Source organism: Carassius auratus, chromosome 20 (genome assembly GCF_003368295.1).
Source record: "Carassius auratus strain Wakin chromosome 20, ASM336829v1, whole genome shotgun sequence".
In the NCBI taxonomy this organism is placed as follows: Eukaryota; Metazoa; Chordata; class Actinopteri; order Cypriniformes; family Cyprinidae; genus Carassius; species Carassius auratus.
The window spans coordinates 17,768,306-17,781,052 of record NC_039262.1 but is presented as its reverse complement, the minus strand read 5'-3'; the positions used below and the strand labels follow the sequence as shown (position 1 = coordinate 17,781,052).

The 12,747-nt window shown below is 36.8% G+C and overlaps 1 long non-coding RNA gene across 1 annotated transcript in view; it reads right to left on the bottom strand.

The window, feature by feature from the left end:
* Nucleotides 1–404: 404 nt before the first annotated feature.
* LOC113121076 (uncharacterized) overlaps nt 405–12,747 on the bottom strand; it is a 63,800-nt gene continuing 51,457 nt past the window's right edge. Inside the window, exon 4 of the long non-coding RNA XR_003294667.1 lies at nt 405–763. This is a non-coding gene — a long non-coding RNA (uncharacterized LOC113121076). The remainder of the gene's footprint in view (nt 764–12,747) is intronic.

Sequence of the window (12,747 nt, the reverse complement as noted above, 5' to 3'; positions counted from 1 at the left end):
GGCAGTAGAAAGTTCCTGTACTTGCTAGCAGCAGCAGCAGCAATAATCTATATCTACAGCAATAACCAACAGCAACAGCAATTCAGTGTGGGAATGTTTTGTTTAGAACTTTGAAATAACATTTATAGAACAAAGTAAAGAAACTCACTGAAACTTTCTTGAATGAAAAATCGCAGAAATGTTACAAATGCAATGTACCAAAACAAGTTTACAGATTCATCAACATGATAACAATCAAGTTTTCCAAAAAAAACAAAAACAATGAACAATGAATTTTTGTTTTGTTTGATGTAAATGCAAATTATATACATGCAAATACCATAAACATTCATAATAAAAGTCATAATAACAGCACAATGCATCTATATATAGCTTTAATGGAGCATTTAATATGCAATGCCAGGATGTCATGTGATGAAATCAACTTGAAAGAAGTGTTGAATCATTTTCAAAGCAGATAATTCAAACGAACTGTTCAAAATAACTGATTCACAGGTCAAATCTCCCATCATTACCTTATAAAGTGAAGATAGAAATGTTGCCTACAGAGAAACAGCTTCAATGCTACCATGTACAATTTGTGATAGAGTCTGGACTGTTTGATCTTACATGTGGCATGACTTCATCTAATGGTCTCCAAAAGCCTCCAATTGTCACTGAAATATCCATTTTGTTGTTTGCGCAGCTGAATTGTGTTGATGAGACCGCCGTGCTTTGCCTCTGCTTGTTTTGATCACCACTGGCAGTCTTGTACAAGATGTTCCTGAATATCACAAGACCATGTTTACACTGACAGATTCATGGAGAGGAACCGAGATGATCAATTATCCAATGAGGAGCATTGCATGTACATTATGACTACAGATGTCAGCAGACAGATCTAGAGCAGCAAAACTTCTCATAAATGCTACTTATTCCCAACTTTATTTTCACAAGATGCTAGGTCTTTTGCACAACAATGGCTAAGAGTCTGTGGTGAAATCACAAACATTAATTATGCTTCTAACTTAGGTTGTTAAATTGGTTCGCCAAAAAAGAGAGCTGTCAGACATGATGGATTTTAAGTACATATTTATCATGCAACTGTTTTTGTAACTGCTTGTGAAATTGAGTGTATTCAGGGGGAGAAAGAAAAAACTGGCCTAATCATACAAGTAAGAAAAATAAACAAAGCTGAAATCTGAAATCATTTAGAATTTTAAAGGGCCAAAAATTAGTACGTAGTGCATTTGTAAGCTTAACAAAATATGCAACCTATCAGTGCATACTGAATTTTATTTTATTTATTTTTTGCTTATGCATACACAAAATAATAATAATAAAAAATTATTTGCAGTAAACATACTAACATATATAAGAATTTTAATACACTAATCATGTATGTAGTTCCCTTTGTATTTACTGTATGATCTTGTTAGCAATTGTAATTACAAAGATGACTTAATATTTAACTGTTCATTGTTACACCTTTAAAATGCATTTTAACATTGGTTACAGTTATTTATAAAAGATATAATGCTTCACAATTTACATTATGATGACCTTTATAATACATTATATGTCAATTAAGGTTTTACTAAAAATTTAATAAATAAAAAAAACGTTTAATTTCATGATAACGTGAAATTAATTGCGATTACTTGTGAAATGTAACATTTTTTGGTCCCTACTTTCATTCAGGGCAGTTGAAAAGTTGTGTGCTTTTTCTTGTGTGTGTTGTCCTGTTCCTAAATCCAGTCCTTGGGTATTTCATTATAAAGAGCCAACACTGAACAGAACGTTCTACCACAACAGCTGAGATGCCAAAAATACATCTTAAATCTTTCCTCACACTATTATTGTTCATGCATTGAACCTTAACCTTCATTAGACCTTCTTTAAACTCACGCTAGACCCACGACCCACCCTCATTCTACAGCCACAGGAAACCCTTTGCACACTGCCATTCATCAACCATAACCTCATACAACCATTTTCAACCCAAAACACTCAAACACTCAAACACCCAAAAATCCCGTCTGATTCCAAAACATTATCTGATTTGGCCAGCTCTCAGACAATTAAAAGAGCAGAACTAAACACATTTTGGCTTCTTAGACCTACAGGAATGGGAGTTTCCATGACAGATAGTGACAGAGCAGTTGGTTTTCTCACAGGATGCTTCAGTCACTCTGTGGCTCTGTGGTTAAACCCTCATAACCACTAACTGGAGGGTAGATGGTTCGAATTCTCAGCGTAACACCACGGATGTGGAAGTCAGGGCTGAATGATCTCATGTCTATGACCAATATGTCAAACAGAGTGAGGTATTAAGCATGTAGTAAAATGCCATTTGGTGATCATTTCAACAGTTTATTTTATTTATTTTTTTTTACAGTTTATTTGAAAAAAATATATTTTATATTAAATTTTTTTGTCATGTTATATTCGATTTAATCAGTTTACACTGAGAAAATGTAAACTAAATATACTAAGATTTTAATTTAAATGATCAATTTAAATGGGGGGGGGGGGGTGTACTGTATATTCAAGGACTAGTTAACCTAAAAATGTACATTTTCTTCACTTGCTCTGCATCACTTATAAATCATTTGCAGTGAATGGGTGCCGTCGGAATGAGAGTCCAAACAGCTGATAAAAAGCATCACAATAATCCACAAGTAATCCACATGACTCCAGGCCATCAATTGAAGTCATGTGAAGAGAAAAGCGGAATCCACAATACATAAAAATCCTTCCTCTATGGTGGAAAAAAGTCCATCCCCTTTTTTCTTGTAATTGCTGCTTGATCTGTGCATATCTATACATAATCAATGGTTTAAGGTTAAAATGTCTTAGTGGTGGATTTACTTCTTACAGACAGGCAGTGTTTCACTTTACAGGAAGTGAATAGCTGGACTGAAGTCGTCTGGATTATTTGAGGATTATTGTGATGTTTTTGAGATTGAGATTTGTTTATTACAAAAACAAAGCTTTTCCCTTCAAAATATGTCAATTGATGGACTGGATTACTGGTGGATTATTGTGATGTTTATATCAGCTGTTTGGACTCTCATTCTGATGGCACCCATTCACTGCAGAGGATCCAGTGGTGAGCAAGTGATGTAATGCTACATTTCTCTAAACCTGATCCAATTGAAGAAACAAACTCATCAATATCTTGGATGGCCTGAGGGTGAGTAAATGTTCAGCAAATTTTCATTTTTGGGTGAACTACTACTTCATGGTGGCGTTGAAGAAAAACCCACAACTTTTTAGTTCATCGATAATATCTTGCGGTGTTATTTTTTTTAAAAAACATATTTGCATTATCAGTTTGTTTTAATTACAATCATTGAATTATCATTTTAACGAAAATCTTATTTTTATTTTATTTTATGAAACAACTTCTGTGCTTTCATTTCATGCATCTCTGAATATCATCAACAATCATTATCCTATTACTGTACATGAAATGACTTATGGCTATGATCAGTTTCTCTGAGTGATCACTCTTGATTGCATGTTTTTTTTTTTTACATATGGGCTGGACATTTGGCAACTCTGACTAAGACTTCAGCACCCCGAAGAGCCAGAAACACCCATATATTGACGTAAAAGAACTAGTGAAGTAATCGGAGTGTAGGGATGAATATTTGCCAGACATTTTGAAAGGTTGGGCAATGATGTTTATTTCCCAAACTAGTGGGGTGTGGAGACATCTGAGTTACCAAACTGATTGCAGTACACTCCTCTAGACAGAACAAACTATGTGCTTCGCTTAATTTAATTTGAAGTTAAATATTCTGTAGCAGAAAGAAAGATCCCCACATGAACTGCCAAAGCCCGGAAACAAAGAGCAAGCTTTTCATGTGAGTAAAGTACAATCATCTTTCAAGAATGTGAACCATACTGATTGCAGATTTTTCTCCCATCTCCATTTAACATGCAAAGAGAACAATTTTAAGGGAAATAAGCATACAAATTGGCTTACTTGAAGTGTAAACACTGGTAGTTTTATATCGGTCTCTGACAGTTTTGATCTCCTCAGCAATGCTGAGTCTGGCTGGTGTCCCATCGCTTACTCCTCTATCTCTGCCATTAACACATTCTCACATTACCGTCTTCCCTCTGGCTGTCTTTAGCAGGTTTACAGTAAGGGCCTTTGATCCAGGAGGAGACCTGAGCTAAAAGAGCCATTGCTGTGACACAGGAGCAACCCACATGTGGCACAGGTATCAGTTAGAGAGCGAAGAGGAATAATATTAGTTTGCACCTGTCAGAGCAGAGAGAGTTTTTTCATAGTCAGCAAGGAGCCATCTATCATACCCGAGCCTCTGAGTCTAGTCCACTGACAGAAAGGCAGAGAAGAGTTAACGGAGACAGCGAGGGTGGGCTGATTACGCTGACCTCATGTGTATGAGCATGTTGAAGCTACACTGGCCTCGTGAAATCGATCGTGTTTATCCCCTTCCCTGGCTGGCATGTAGAAACTGGGCCTCTTGTATTACCAAGTATGATCAAACTGACTTATGCAGGATGGAAAGTAGGAGGGAAAATGCTTTGTTCTTACAAAAACAAACAAACACTTAATAACATACCTATGCCGCGTTCACACCAAAATTACCAGGAACAATGGGCTAGGTGCACAAGATGGCGCCGGTGAGCTTCAGCGACGCGAGTGTGTGCATACTTATTTCTGATCTTGCGACGCTCGCATTGATTGTAAGGGAAACTTACATACCAAACTTGGCTAGATGTATATAATTAATGATTTTCAAATTTAACAGCCGATAGTGGTATATCAAAAACATGGGGAAACATCCTCCCTATATTTTGCGTACCTCTGTGTGGAAATTCATCAAGATACAACGCGGAGATTGCTTTATTCTTCTGTTGATTATGCAGATCAGCGTCAGGTCAGGTCCACAGGGATTTCTTTTTTCAAACACAAACCTCTCAAATATGCAATACGTTTCATTTTCGAAGAGCTGATTTTGTTCTGTTATGTAAGATAAATGTTTCTGACTGTCAAACAAGACGCACATATTTCCTTGACTACTGCAATTTTTCTCACTGTTTATTTACAATAAAACGAAAAAGAATACGAAAAATACCACTGCCTCCTTTTGTTTTTCATTTAAACATAATAACAGCTGCAGAAATGTACTTAGTTCAGAGATGTGTGTACATACAGCCATAACACTGAAACAAAATATTATATCAATGGCCTCTTTTTATTTTCATTTTTACATATAGATAAATTTAATACAGACCAAAGATAACCTGTTAGATTTACCCAAAATGAATTATATTTTATGTTTAACCACTAAAGAGACATCAGAGCCAGCGGCACACATCAGAAGTTCTAGCTGAGGTGGAGCTGCTCTTTGCGGATACATGAGGACTGAGCTCTCGCTGATTGCGTGGAGCTCACCATCTCTGAGATCAGCGAAACGTATATTTAAATGAACACTATCTTTATAAATAAACCAACGATTTGAGTTTTAAACAACTCGCCTGAAATACTTTTAAAATTACATTTCATGACACAATAACAGTAATATTTTGAAAATGATCCGAATAAACGATGGTTGAAATCACAATGCTGAGTGAACTCAACCAATCAGGAAGTTTGGCGCCCAAGTCCCACCCCCAAAAGTTCTGGAACTTTGAAAAAGTACCATCTCGCCAGCAGGGACTTTCTGAGGGGCGTTTTTTTACCCGGAACTTTGTTTAGTGTTGTACGCCTTTTCACGAGTCCGTAGTCCTAAGTTGTAAACAGGTAAGTGCAAGAGAGAGAACTAAATAAAACACTAGACACAAATTAGAAGCACAAAACAAGGATTTGTAAAGAAAAATGTCAGAGGAGAGGAGACTGGTTTTCCTTTGCTTTAAACAATAGTTGTTTCTCTTAAGACCAGCATATTCTCACCAGAGCTTACACTACATCTACGTCCGACATTATCCGCTAGAATGAAACTCTCATGTGTTAGCAAAAAAAAAAAAAAAAAGGTTCATAAAGTTTACGGTTTATAAAGTTTTAAATATGTAAATAAATAAATATTTTTTTCATACACAAATGCATCGCTTTGCTTCTGAAGGCCTGTATTAACCCACCGGGGGCATGAGGAACGCTTTTTATGATGGATGGAGACACATTTTTTGGACCCACATTCACTGCCATTATAAAGCTTGGAAAAACCAGAACATTTTAAATATAACTCGAAAAAGAAAGTCATATACACCTAGGATGGCTTGAGGGTGAGTACATCACAGGGTAATTTTCATTTTTGGGTTAAGTATCGCTTTAAATTTAGATTTCCTTATTTCCAAACATTCCAAACCCGACTTCCTTTATTCTGCAGAACACAAAAGAGGATATTTAGAAAAATGTTTCATTTATGATGCTGATGAATATGAATCTATTTGCTAATGTAATTGTAAAAAAATAAATCAGCTACATTTTCTGACAATGAGAGTATGAATATGCTGCAAGAAGCACTGATGCAAAATATATAATAGATTGGCAAAAGGCAGTGCTAACTCTGGTTGTAATATTTTTGTACATTTAAGAATATACATAATTATGAATCTCAAAATAGGAGGCTTTGTTTTTATGTTCAAAATAATTTGATAAGTTACCAGAACTGTCAGAGACTTTACCTGCTTGAAGAACTGAACCACTCCAAAAGTGTTTGCCTCACTAGTTGCCTCATAAGTTTCCAAAGCCAAATTAAAATCTCAATATTCTCCCGAGCTGGTGACCCAGGAATCCGAGCAGTGAACAAAATTTAAAACAATACTCTACAGGGTTCATCTTAGTCCACTGCGCACAGGAGGAAATGCCATGTTTGTTGATTCATTTACTCAGCGGAAAAAAACAATAAATCTCGCTAACAAGAAAAGACCTCCTCGTTGGTCATCCAATTTCTGTGCACCCCTGGAGTCTGAGGGGCCAGAACAACCCTCAGGCACATGTTGTGGTCCAGCTACTCTAAACTTACATTGTGAATTATGAGAAGGGAGTGTGGCGGGCATTGGCAAGTACAGAAACAGCTCCAGTTTGAAGACAAACTTCTTAGTTTGTGTTGCAAGGTTCATGGCATGAAATCTTTTAAGCCGAAGTGTGACATTTTTTAATGTGAAATATTTCTCTTGCCACCCAGATGACCCATTGGCTCAACCAATAGCAGGAAGCTGTCTGTTTGTCTTACCAATGCATTACTTTAGTCATTGGGTGCAGCAGATGGAGCAGAAATGGCTTTAAAATATAGTTTGATTTGAGCCAGAGTTGAAAAGTCCAGGCTGATAAATGAAAGGTTGTGGGTTCAAACCCTGCAAGGTGGGTTGATTCATGAACAATCTTCATTGAGGCCTTTAGCAAGAAACCAAGCAGAATGAACCTGAAATAACTGTAAATCATTTTGGATAAAACAGTTTCATATAATGGCGAAATAGTGTATATATGTACTGTAGCATATCTTACGGTGGACGAGAGAGCTCAACACAGTGCAATGTAAGAAAACACCAGCAAATGAAGAAAACATCTTCATCAGTTTGACAACACAAGTGTTGCAAATCCTCACAACACATACACATTAAGAAACGCTGCAAATCATCACAGCATGCATATAACGAAACGCCCTGCAAATCCTCACAACATGCATATAATGAAACGCACTGCAAATCCTCACAACACATACACATTAAGAAACGCTGCAAATCCTCACAACATGCATATAATGAAACGCACTGCAAATCCTCACAACACATGCACATTAAGAAACAATTAATGAAGCATTGCAGATTTATTTTCATTAACCTTGAAATTATATTTAGCTGATTATATTAAAGTTAGCCAATAATATCCAAAAGATAAAGAAATCATGCAATCAGGGTGTTTAAAAAAACAACAACTCACCTTTCAGTTCATCAACAACTCCACTGACCAGTAGCCACTGCACGATAAACAAATCCAATTCGGGTCCGACACTTTTTGGGGTCTCCTTGAAACATTTCCATTGTGGTCAGTGCTATTTGAAGCGCATTTGTTAATTTGTAAAGAATCACTGTTTCACGGCTGTTCACGGAGACGCGCCTGCGGTTCAGTGAATGAGCCGTTTAACATCAAATCTGTGCTGGATATTAATATCCAAACTATAGTGAAAACACTATCAATTAGCACAGTAACAAGATCGGCAGTTTAAGACATTAACTTGTAAGCACAAAACACAAGATACTTCTCTTTTCAATATGAATAAGGCTTTATTAGATAAATCTAAGACATATAAACTAATCTAACACATAAACGCACACACACATTCACACAAGTTGCAGGAAGGTCGAAAGTTAGGAAAAGATGAGTTTAAGAGAATGGAAATATGGAATCCCAAGTTAACAGCAATACGTTAAATTGCATAGACATGAACAACCATCAATCACATAATTAGCGCTCGCATTGAGTTCCTCAATGGGGTTAAAATTATATTAGATACACCAGCACAACAAATATCTGGGAATACGTTGCCTTCGTTTGCTGTGAAAGGGACTCCAGTTGAAAGGGGTATCCCGGTGTCGCTGATTGGCTGGAAGTTCAGTAGTGAAGTGACGTCTTGGGAAGCCCGTGGTTGTTGGGCATTGGCTGAAAGTGCAGAGTCGTGTGCGCTGGTCGAAGTTGAACGGGCATCCGAGGTCAGACGTCGGAGACTCGACGTTACAAAACTTAACTCAGAACACGAAACTCTCAAACGGAAAAGAAAAGAAATAAAGTTTGACGAGACTAGGTTGTGTTCCTTCTCATTGTGGCATAGCAGCAGCAGGCAGGCACGCTGGAACCGCGCTCAAAATGTTGACTAACCGCATGGCTAGATGCTACAAGCTAAAGCTAGGTAGCAAAGCTACAAGCTAAAAGCTAAGAGCAGGCATGACTAATAGCATGACTGATAGCACGAGCAAGGCTGGAACTAAAAGCAGACTAAAAGCGAAATTACATCGTGTCCATAGTATTTAAACTTCCTTGTTGGCCACCCCTCAAATGTTGCCTTGACCAATCAGATATGGTCTTGGGTCTGGGGTCATAAATCATTTGTTTATCTTACCAAGCATGTGGTTCTTGCCTCACAGGATCTAATTTTGGACATGATTCCTATAACACAATTATGATATATTTTACAAATAAATGATTGTCAGGACAATATCAAGCAAGAAAATTTTATTATGTCAATACTAGACATGACTATGTATCCTATAGTTATCAAAAGACATACACAATAAGTGATTATACATGATAGTCAAATGTGTGGGTTACACATAAATGAATATGGAGTTAAGCAATGGAACGATTCATTTACAAGTCTTTTTGAGTTCATTCTGGTCCATATATAATATATAAAAGCAGTTTCTTTGCCATTCTCTGGCAAAGGGACTTTTCTGTGAAGACAAAGGTTTAAAGCCCTTCCCCCTTAGGAATTTCAGTCTGGTTTCACTGGCTGGGGGGAAGTCAATGCAAGTATTTAACTTGATCTCCTGGGTTTACATGTGATGTCCAGCGTTGCATTCCAATCACGAACAATAAATTTGACAATCTCTTCTTCAAATTAAAATTGTCAATAATTGTTCTATTGGTGTTAATGTTGAAAGCTGTTGTGTGAACAAGTTGGTTGGTTGGTTATCTTGCTTGGTTCTTGTGGCACTAGAACTGATTTATGACTTCCTGTGGAATTCGGCTCTCGTTTCAATGCACACAGCTCTGATAGACTCTTTGATTTGTCTGGTTCGACTCATTTCTGCTACATATGCATGTGTTGTGAGATTTTGCAGCGCGTTTCGTTATATGCATGTGTTGTGAGATTTTGCAGCGCGTTTCGCTATATGCATGTGTTGTGAGATTTTGCAGCGCGTTTCGTTATATGCATGTGTTGTGAGGATTTGCAACACTTATGTTGTCAAACTGATGAAGATGTTTTTTTTATTTGCTGGTGTTTTTCAATTTGCATGTGAATATAGTAATTTTTTTCATGTATTAAAGTTGAAAAAAAAATCTAAAAAGTGTAGCAATTTTTTTTTTTAATCAAAAACATGCATCTTTGGTGAGCATAAGAAACTTATTAAAGGTATTTAAAGGGTATATTGCAATATAATTCTTCATAATGTGCATTGTAATGCATTATATCTTGTCACAGATAATTAAAACCAAATTTAAAATGCATAGTGTAACAATGAATTGATAAGTGTTATAATGTTACTGTGGTTCCAATTATTCATGAGACTGTACAATGGATTATAAGTAGAGATGTTCCGATACCCTTTTTCTCTTCCCGATACCGATTCCGATACCTGGGCTAGGGGTATCGGGCGATACCGAGTACTGATCCGATACCTGGGTGTATATCTGTATATACAGCTGTATATACTACTAGCCCTGTGTAAATTGCTAGAATTTTTTATGGTGTGCTTCAGACAGATCCCTCAATAAAACATGAACAAATACATGGTGAACTACTGTATTTATTACAGTATTTTTATTATCTAACATGAATTTGACAGTATTATTTATTTTCTTATGCAAAAAAGAACTTCAAATGCAGCCAAAAATCTAACACCGCAAACTAAAAAAGGTATTTAAGTTTTACAATATAACTGTATAAAAAAACTGCAACAAATAAGTCTAGGAATATAAAAAAAGATCTATTAATCAGATAATCTCTAACAAGTAAAAAACAAGTAAAAAACAAGCAACCATCTAGGCATAATTATTATTATTATAGAGATGTATTATTATTACTGTAGGCTACAACAGTAGCTTTATATATTGTCAATTTACTCATGTAAACCAAACATTTATTTTAATGGGCTGCCATGAAGATCTTTGAGTGTCTGTGTTTATGATATGACAGTATTCTCAAATGAAACGGTAAATTCTCATGAAGTGACGGTTTATGCGTTCGTGTCCTCATGACACACAGCAGAGACTACAAAACAGCGAGCTCTCGCGCATCTGTGCCAGTCACCCACAGAGATGTAGATTTTGCGGGAGTAATATTTAAATTGTATTTTGCAGTTTAATATTCACAGACACTAGTATATATTCGGCTACTGTCTGGAGCCCTGCGCTTTGACTTACACGGAAGCGACTGAACGCAGTTGCCGGTACTGAATATACTCGAGAGTCTGTAACTACCGGTACTACAGAGACATACTGCTAACCACTGATCTATAATATAGTAGCGGCTTCACTGTCTTTTGGCAGTTTAGAATGTGATGAGTGATCCAGTCATATATAGATAAGGGCTGCTAACGCGTTTTCATTTCTTCTTCGCTGCTCTAAACAGGGGTTGCTTGTGGCAACACAGCACAACTTCCTGTGTTTTCAATGCATTTTGAGCAGCGAAGAAGAACCGTGCAGCGGTTAGGCAAAGCTTGCGGTCATAACTAGGTCTTTTTTAAGAAAATGGTATCGGATCGGTATATGGGTTCATGTACTCGCCGATGCCAGAATTTGTTGTGGTATCGGAGATATTTCCGATACTAGTATCGGAATCGGAACAACTCTAATTATAAGGTGCATTACAAGGCATAATTAATGCACTAAAACTACCTTTATAATGCATTATACACACAGGCTTCAAGTAAACTGTTAATAAAAATTATTTCAAAATCATCAAAAAATCTTGCTGTATGATTCATTTAATTCACACTCCCCTATAAGTCATTAAAACTTGAAGGTTGAACATTGTCATTGTTGTCAAATTTGACACTTCCCGTCCAGAAAAGGCTACAGTATGCACCAGATATTATGGTAAAGTTCAAATGTCTGGTTTAAGACTGATACAGAACTGCCGAGTCTTAAACCAAGAGTGCATTATACTCAATAAGCCATCTTTACAGGATCTACTGTATCCATCAGCCGAGACAAAAACAAAAACTGAAATCAATCCTCAAGAAGCCCAAATCAGAACCACACCTAAGCATCAAGGCCATTTTCATAATCTTAAGACTACAAGCATTATCTGGTGTTATTTCAAAGGGGTCAAAAGTACAATGTAGGCCGAGAACCAAAGCCCAACTAATACCTGGTGTGCTTAAGAAATCCATCACCTGCTGACATAAATTCTGTATGTTTTTCTGGGTATTTTCTATGACTGGTGAAAAAATAAAAATAAAAAAACACCAACTGAGGCTCTAAAAAGAACTTCACATGTCAAATCACAAATCTACTGCCTCAAGGCTTCAAAATCATCTTAAACTCCCTCAAAGTCTCCCTGCTTTGCATCAATAGATGAGTATTCCCAAAACAGCACATCATTTGCTCCTCAGCACATTGGAAACACAGGCCTATCTGGAAAAACTATTGTTTTGGATATCTCCGGTGGGGCATTTGCTTCACCAAGTCTTGAAACATGTGCTCCTCAAACGTGAACCATATGTCCCGAATGGCTGTATTTATCCAAAATGAGAAACAGGGGTGTCATGGAACCCATTGGCATTTTGGTGCCTTCGGGGCAGTCCAGTCTTATGTTTTTACTTTAAAAGCATCTGAAATACAGCTAAGTATGCACAGAGAGGAGAATGAGGCCTTTTTGGGGAGAGCGTAAAGAATCGAAATGTGCTGAAGAATTGGATTTCTAGCTTTTGGTCATTCGAGGTACGTGCATTTTGCATGAAACATTATATACTTTTAAACTGGATTTAATGTGATTTATAGTTCAGTGACCAAAGCGGCTTTTAATCTCCACCATCAGAAATGTCACATGGTGTCATATTGAA